Genomic DNA, 9,193 nt, shown 5'->3' with positions numbered 1-9,193 from the left:
CCTTGATCCTAATCAAAGCCAGGCTTTCTTCCTGAAAACTTATCATATGCAAAAGTTTAGGTGATTTACACTATCTTCTGGCCAGGGGTCCTGTCAACATTTTAAGATCCTTTCTTCAGAAAACTTATTTTTCTCTAAAGGTGATTATTCTAAAATCAGGCACCACCCTCGGAAAGCATTAGATAAAGTTGCATTCCTATAGGGCAAAGGTGTGGTGGGCTATAACAAGAAAAAGAATTAACTCAAGGGTCCAAGGTTACAAACATTAAAGCTACTACTTACATTCCTATACACCAATTACATTAATCAATACACTGCCAGGGACACAGTAGGTAAGGGATATGGAAACTTAGCAGCAAACATTGGCCCAACAAGTGAAAAACCCTTCACCAATACAATTTCTAATCAATCTTTTAACTGCTCAAAGGAATATGTATTTAGACAGTTTAGAACATCTCATGTCTCTCACGGTTGGGAGGCTCTGAACAATCACATGTGGCCAGAAGAACCTATTCAGGCAGGCTAGAGGACTTCCAAAGGAGTTTGTAGGTTGAAACACTCTTGTCACGCCCAGAACTTTATTAACTGGAGCTGTAAGTTAACTCTTTTTAGGGGACAGCCCCTCGTAAAGTCAGAGGTGTAGGTGAGAGCACAAAGCAGTAAAGTAGGCAGACTCTGGTTTTGGGGGTAGATGCTCGAGAATTTCCAGGGGGACTCCTGAGTCTCGATCCTGCCTTTGCGTATGCCAAGCCTCCTTCCTCATGACCTTTGCCACGTGCGGAATTCCTCATGCTGGCTCCCGGCACCTCTTGATGAAAGTGAAAGAGGAGAGTGAAAAAGTTGGCTTAGAGCTCAACATTCAGAAAACGAAGATCATGGCATCTGGTTCCATGACTTCGTGGGAAATAGATGGGGAAACAGTGGCTGACTATTTTTCTGGGCTCCAAAATCACTGCAGATGGTGACTGCAGCCATGAAATTAAAAGACACTTACTCCTTGGAAAGAAAGTTATGACCAACCTAGATAGTATATTGAAAAGCAGAGACATTACTTTGCCAACAAAGGTCTGTCTAGTCAAAGCTATGGTTTTTCCAGGGGTCATGTATGGATGTGAGAGTTGGACTGTGAATAAAGCTGAGCACTGAAGAATTGATGCTTTTGAACTGTGACATTGGAGAAGACTCCTGAGAGTCCCTTGGACTGCAAGGAGATCCAACCAGTTCATTCTAAAGGAGATCAGTCCTGGATGTTCCTTGGAAGGAATGATGCTAAAGCTGAAACTCCAGTACTTTGGGCACTTCATGCGAAGAGTTGACTCATTGGAAAAGACTCTGATGCTGGGAGGGATTGGGGGCAGGAGGAGAAGGGGATGACAGAAGATGAGATGGGTGGATGGCATCACCGACTCGACGGACATGAGTTTGAGTGAACTCTGGGAGTTGGTGATGGATAGGGAGGCCTGGCGTGCTGTGATTCATGGGGTTGCAAAGAGTCAGACACGACTGAGCAACTGAACTGAACTGAATGTTTTCTTATGTCAGTCTCCCAAGGCAATAAAAATAAAAGCAGAAATAAATCAATGGGACCTAAGCAACCTTATAAGCAAAGGAAACCACAAATAGAAAAACAACCTATGGACTGGGAGAAAATACTTTTAAGTATTTTTTCTGACAAGGGATTAATTTCCAAAATATACAAACAGCTCATATGGCTCAATAACCAAAAATAAATAAATAAATAAAATAAACAACCCAATCAAAACATGGGCAGAAGACCTAAATAGACATTTAGGTCTCCAAAGACATCCAGATGACCAACAGGCACATGAAAAGATATTCAACATTGCTAATTAGAGAAATGCAAATCAAAACTACAAGATACCACCTCATGTGGGTCAGAATGGCCATCGTCAAAATGTCTACAAATAACAAATCCTAGAGAGAGTGTGGAGAAAAGGGAACCTTCCTACACTGTTGGTGGGGAAGTAAATTGATGAAGCCACTATGGAAAACAGTATAGAGGTTACTCAAAAAAACTAAATAGAGTTATCATATGATCCAGCAATCCCATTCCTGGGCATATATCCAGAGAAAACTCTAATTTGAAAATACATGCACCCTAGTGTTCACAGCTACACTATTTACAACAGCCAAGACATGGAGACAGACTAAATGTCCACCAACAGATGAATCTATAAGGAAGATGTGGTATACATATACAATGAAATATCACTCTGCCACAAACAAGAGTCAAGTAATGCCATTTGAAACAACATCAATGGACCTAGAGATTATCATGCTAAGTCAAACAGAGAAAAAAAATATATCATTACATGTGGAATCTAAAAAAATGTTGCAAATGGACTTATATACAAAACAGAAGCAGACTCACAGACATAGGAATACACTTATGGTTACCGAAGGGGAAAGGTTAAGGGAAGGGATAGATTAGTAGTTTCAGATTAGCAGAAGCAAAATACTATATATAAAATGAGAAAAACAACAAGGTCCTACTACATAACACAGAAAACTAGTATATAATATTATAAACTATAGTGGAAAAGAATCTGAAAAATAATGTATCTCTGTAACTGAATCAACTTTGTTCTATACAGATACTACACAACATTGTAAATAAACTATACTTTAGTAAAAGTAAATAAAGTTTGAGGAATCACACTATATTATTCTAAGACTTACTATACAGCTATAGAAATCAAGATAGTGTAGTACTGGTGAAGAGGCACACAACAGAGCAGTGAGACAGCATAGAGAGATCAGAAATAGATTTACGCAAATATGATCAATTGATGTTTGAAGAGGTTCAAAGGCAATACTAAGGAGAAAACATCTTTTCAGCAAATAGTGTTGGAACAACTGGATGTCTATGTGCAAAAAAAAAAAAAAAAAAAAAAAAAAATTCAACCTAACCTTCACACTTGTATGTGTGTGCTCAGTCATTTAGTTGTGTCCGTCACTTTGTGACCCCATGGATTGTAGCCTGCCAAGCTCCTCTCTCCATGGGATTTTTCCAGGCAAGAATACTGGAGTGGGTTGCCATTTCCTACTCCAGGGAGTCTTCCTGACCCTGGGATTGAACCCAACTCTCTTACATCTCCTGCACTGGCAGACGGATTCTTTACCACTGCACCACATGTGAAGCTCCATAACCTTCACACCTACACAACAATTAAGTCAAATTGATCATGGATCTAAGTGTGAAACATAAAACCACAGAATTTTTATAGGAAAACATTGGAGAAAGTCTTCAAGACCTAGGATAGGCAAAGAATCCAACGCATGATACACAATAGAAAATAATGATAAATTAGACTTCAAAATTTAAAAGTTTTGCTCTAATGTTAACAGAATGAAAATACATACCACACACTAGGGTAAAATATTTGTAAATCACATATAAAGGTCTTGTATGCACAGTGTATAAAAACAGTCACCCTCCTAGGTATTTTCCCTAGAGAAATAAAAACTTTTGTTCATGCAGCTCTATTGAAAGTTGACCAAAGCTGGAAATAACCCATTAAAAGATGGATCACTAACAAACTATGGTATGTCCACACAATTGAATTTTACTCAGCAACAAAAAAGAACTGAATCTACTGATACATGTAACAACCTGCATAGTCTTCAAGACATCATGTTAAATCAAAAAAGCCACTATGAAAAGATTATCCTTTGTATTATTCCATTATATGATATTCTTGAAAGGACTAAAGCATAGTGACAGAACAGATTACAGGTGGTGTGAAGGTGTGATTACAAAGATAACAGAAGCCACTGTTTTGAGGGTGACAGAACTATTTTGTATCTAGACTGTGGTAGCAGCTACTGAAATCAATATATATGTTAAAATCCATAGAACTGTACATACATGTTAATTTAAAAAAATAAACATAATAATAGACATTATTTAATTGCTTCCAATATATAAATTTGGGTAAAACTCAATCTCAAATGCTGAAAAGATTATAGGATTATTAGAGAGGATCATGGCATTCAGTCCCATCACTTCATGGTAAATAGATGGGGAAACAATGGAAACAGTGACAGACTTTATTTTTGGGCTCCAAAATCACCACAGATGGTGACTATTGTCATGAAATTAAAAGACCCTTGCTCCTTGGAAGAAAAGCTACGATCAACCTAGACAGCATATTAAAAAGCAGAGACATTACTTTGCCAACAAAGGTCCATCTAGTCAAGGCTATGGTTTTTCCAGTGGTCATGTATGGATGTGAGAGTTGGACTGTGAAGAAAGCTGAGCACTGAAGAATTGATGCTTTTGAACTGTGGTGTTGGAGGAAACTCTTGAGAGTCCCTTGGACTTCAAGGAGATCCAACCAGTCCATCCTAAAGGAGATCAGTCCTGGGTGTTCATTGGTAGGACTGACTTTGAAGCTGAAACTACAATACTTTGGCCACCTGATGCAAAAAACTGACTCCTTGGCCACCTGATGCGAAGAACTGACTCCTTGGAAAAGACCTTGATGCTGGGAAAGATTGAAGGCAGGAGGAGAAGGGGACAACAGAGGATGAGATGGTTGGGTGGTATCACCAACTCGATAGACATGAGTTTGAGCAAGTTCTGGGAGTTGATGATGGACAGAGAAGCCTGGTGTGCTGCAGTCCATGGGGTCGCAAAGAGTCAGACATGACTGAGTGACCAAACTGAACTGAGAGAAGAAAGTAGGTGTTAATCACTGTTCAGTTCAGTTGCTCAGTCGTGTCCGACTCCTTGCGACCCCATGAATTGCAGCACGCCAGGCCTCCCTGTCCATCACCAACTCCCGGAGTTCACTCAGACTCACATCCATCGAGTCAGTGATGCCATCCAGCCATCTCATCCTCTGCCGTCCCCTTCTCCTCCTGCCCCCAATCCCTCGCAGCATCAGAGTCTTTTCCAATGAGTCAACTCTTCGCATGAGGTGGCCAAAGTACTGGAATTTCAGCTTTAGCATCATTCCTTCCAAAGAAATCCCAGGGCTGATCTCCTTCAGAATGGACTGGTTGGATCTCCTTGAAGTCCAAGGGACTCCAACACCACAGTTCAAAAGCATCAATTCTTCGGCACTCAGCCTTCTTCACAGTCCAACTCTCACATCTATACATGACCACAGGAAAAACCATTAACACCTGTTAAAACAGCCATTTTCTTTAACACATGACACAAGAAAAAGATGGAAAAGAGTAAAGAGTCATTCTAAACTTATTAGAACTCATTGGCATTTCAGTCAGGAGCTGTTTTGACCACCATCATTTAAACACAATAGGGACCTCAGCCTTCTATTTTTCTACTCCTTCATCCTTAGCATACAGTATACATCCTTAGGGTCACCTCCCGGGTCTTAGCTGATGGACTTCCAACCAGTTTGTTTACCTTCCAATGGAACAAGAACGATGAAGGGGAGGATTTGCAAAAAACCTTTCAATTGAATCAAGTCCTTTTAATGAGTTTTCTTTGGGGATGCATATATGCTTCCTCTCATTGGCCAGATCTTAGTCACATTGGTAGCCCAATCTGCAAGGAAAGTTGGGAAATGTCATTTTTTGCTGGGCCCAATGCAGCCCAAGATAAGATCAGAGTTGTCACTAGTGAAGGAGGGGAATGGATGTTGGGTAGTCAGCTAGTAGTCTCTGCCCTGGTGTAGCAGTAGGTTCTCTCCATGGGAGTGAGGGTTAATTTGATCATGAGGAAGGGTGAGCAGAAAGGCAGTTTGCAATAGCCCAGAGAAGAAATTGTCTTTCTAGGGAATTATCTGTTTGAACATGCGGCAGAGAACAATGGTGCTTCAGTAAAAATCCCTTTACTGGGAGGACTGTCAGTGTGACCAGGAGACGATCCTCTTCAATCTGTTAGGATTTTAGAATAAGAACAGTCTTCTGTTTCTGGAAGCTTCCAGGAAGAATTACAAGTTGTAGCCTCACGTGACTAGGTCTTGCTTGAGTCGAGGACACATGAGGTCACCTCCTGCCTCGCAGATGAGGTAGGACAACCTAGCAGTCAGGACTAAAGGCTGGGTGGTCACTCAGGATTTGCACACACCAGGGCGAGCATGGGCTTCCAGGAGCTCTTCACTGACCCACTTCTGTGGAATTTGGAACTTCTCTATCATTTCCTCTCCTCTGTGGTGACTCAGCTGGCCTTAGGGAGGGACACAGGCATTTAGAGTACTGAACTTTGTTGCTACCTTCCAGGACTCCATTCTTGGGAGTCTGTTTAATGCTGTTTCCTGGGAAAGCTGTGTCTCCTGTTTGCATTCTCATCCCCAACTCAGCCTCTCCTTTTCAGTTGTGTCTTTACTTCTAATATTTTCCCTCCCACTATGCTGTTGTGATGGCAAGTAAAATATGGAAAAATACATGTGTATTAGGCAGGGTTCTCCAGAGAAACAGAACCAATAGGATATTTATAAATAAATACATATAAACAAATAAATATATTTGAATGTACATAAAATTAGACTTCCCTGGTTGTCATTGGTTAAGAATCCACCTACCAAGGCAGGTGACATGGGTTCAAGCCCTGGTCTGGAAGATTCCACATACTTTGGGGCACTAAGCCGTGTGCCTCAACTACTGAACCTGAGCTCTAGAGCCTGTACTCCACAGGAGAAGCCACCGCAATGAGAAGCCCGCATGCTGCACCTAGACAGTAGCCTCCACTTGCCACAACTAGAGAAAGGCTGTGCACAGCAACAGAGACCCAGTGCAGCCAGAATAAATAAATATTTTTAAAACCTATATATATTAGAAATTGACTCACGTGATTATGGAGGCAAGGAGTCCCATAGCTTGCCATCTGGAAGACAAGGGAAGCCAGTGGTGGAGATCAATCCAAGTCTGAAGGCCTGAGAACCAGGAGCACTGACCTCCAAAAGTGGGAAGAGAGAAATATCTGGGCTCAGGCAGAGAGTGAACTCACCCCTCCTCCACCTTTTGGTCTTTTTCAGGTCCTTAAGAGAATTGATGATGCCCAGCTGCGCTGATGAGGCTATGGTCTGCCAATTCAGATGCTAATCTCTTTCAGAAACACCCTCAAGGATGCACCTAGAAATAGTTTTCCCAGCACGCATGGTTATTGCTCCCCATAGAAGATGGGGGCCATTAGTTTAGGACAAACAGCACTACACACTTCAGGCGGCCCAAGTGCATCAGTGTTTATAAAATTGTAGACGAACTGTTGTAACTTCGAGATCTTTCTTCTTCATCTGATCTGCTAATCCACTGCCCACCGCTGTTGCCCAGGTGTAAACCCTTCTTACTTCTTGCTGGAATCATCAGTAACCATTTATCAGGCCTCTTTAGCATCAGGTTTACCACTCTTTAATTCATTCCCCACTGCTGTTGCCAGCGGAGAAGGTGATGGCACCCCACTCCAGTACTCTTGCCTGGAAAATCCCATGGATGGAGGAGCCTGGTGGGCTGCAGTCCATGGGGTCACGAAGACTGGACACGACTGAGCGACTTCACTTTCACTTTTCACTTTCATGCATTGGAGAAGGAAACGGCAACCCACTCCAGTGTTCTTGCCTGGAGAATCCCAGGGATGGGGGAGCCTGGTGGGCTGCCGTCTATGGGGTTGCACAGAGTCGGACACGACTGAAGTGACTTAGCAGCAGCAGCTGTTGCCAGAGAGATTATTTTAACACGCGACCAAATTATGCTTAAAATTGTTCAGTAGCAGTATTTCCCAACCAAGGAATGTTGCAAATGTCCTAGGGGGTTATGCCCTTAAAGATTTTTTATTTCCTGTTTCAGATTCTGTTTTTCGGAACTTGAAATATGAATGTTAGAATTACTTAATTATTCCCACCTGTGAAAGTAGAGGCATCTGCTCCCCTCTAAGAGGGTGTGCACTGTGGTTAATAAGATGGGAAGAAGGAAAACTCTTGAAGCTAGTATTCTCTGGGATATCAGGGGACCACTGATAGCCACAGTGGGAGTTTTTGCTGGTACACTATTTTAAGTTGTTTGTATTTTTGGTTATATATTTTAAAATTTATACCCATAATGGATTAATGGCTAAAGATGGGACAAATTTAGGTTCTCATGTCAAAATGCAACAAACGAATTAAAAAAAAAACATAAAAAGAGCATTCGCTAAATCTCTTCAAGATGATTTCATCAGATCTAGAAGTTTCAGTAACATAGCAACACTTGTTATATAGCATATCAAAGAATATCTGATACTTGTGACTGTTCCATGTAATCTCGTGTCTAGTTTACTTGGTATAAAGATCATTAATACCTACAAAGTGTTCTTGGTTAGAAGACCTGGGAAAGGGCAGCCTGAAGCCCTTTCCTAATTTCACCATTTAGAAACAAACATGAATGTTTCAAAAATAAACCGGTTGATTTTTTTTTCATAGCAAAGGCAAGCATTCCAACATTAGGTCATGAAAGCAGTTTTAATCTATTTTTACTACTGTAAAATGTAGTCAAAATCGTTCTATATTAGGTGTGCTCAATCTCAAAATACACCCACAATACAAGATGTTAATGGTAAATGTACTGGTCAAGAAATTGTACTTTTACTTACGTAATTAACAAGGTAAATTAAGAAGCACATGTTGCCTATTAGTGGAACAAAGAAGAAACTTGTCCTCTTAAATATTATTAGACAGTTATTAAAAGTGACTCTTGTAAAATAGTCTGTAAGCTACTGCCCTAAAACTATTTTTTAACTCAAAAATATTTCTTTATTTTATGCCATGTGTAAATGACATTCGATTTTAAAAATCCTCCAAGAGAATTACAAGCTTATCTATTTTATCTCTTTGAGAGGCATTCAAGGGTCATAACTAGACCTTTTAGCATGACACACTAGCCTTCTGAGACTTGGTTGATAACATTCCTGCCACTCACCAATGCATACTACCTCTTGGCTATCTCAAACCATAGGAAGTTCCCCCAAACATGTCCTCAAATTCTGGGTTTTTGCATGTGCTTCTTTCTGCCTGAAATGTTCTTCCATCATTGTTGAACCATTTTTGAACCAAAAGAAGCATTTCTTACTTAATCCTTGAGATCAATTTATCTCTAAACATTTCCCTTTCTGAAAGTCAGGAAGAGTTAGATGTCACTTCCTGTGTTTCCAAACCATCCTTTTCATAATCCATTTAATTATCAGGAAGTTTTGTAAGTAGTTGAGCAATTCTCTGTCTCTCCCACTAGA

General features: G+C 40.6%; 1 long non-coding RNA gene across 1 annotated transcript; it reads right to left on the bottom strand.

Moving 5' to 3' along the window:
* Window positions 1-751: 751 nt before the first annotated feature.
* LOC112588004 lies at window positions 752-7,475 on the bottom strand. Its single transcript, XR_003112535.3, has 3 exons — window positions 6,782-7,475; window positions 5,396-6,160; window positions 752-808 (listed from the first exon to the last, which is right to left on the bottom strand). It is a non-coding gene; the product is annotated as an uncharacterized LOC112588004 (long non-coding RNA).
* Between the last annotated feature and the right edge of the window lie 1,718 nt (window positions 7,476-9,193).

This window comes from Bubalus bubalis, chromosome 11 (genome assembly GCF_019923935.1).
Source record: "Bubalus bubalis isolate 160015118507 breed Murrah chromosome 11, NDDB_SH_1, whole genome shotgun sequence".
Taxonomy (NCBI): Eukaryota; Metazoa; Chordata; class Mammalia; order Artiodactyla; family Bovidae; genus Bubalus; species Bubalus bubalis.
The sequence above is the reverse complement of the archived record's forward strand: the minus strand, read 5'-3'. Positions and strand labels throughout refer to the sequence as shown.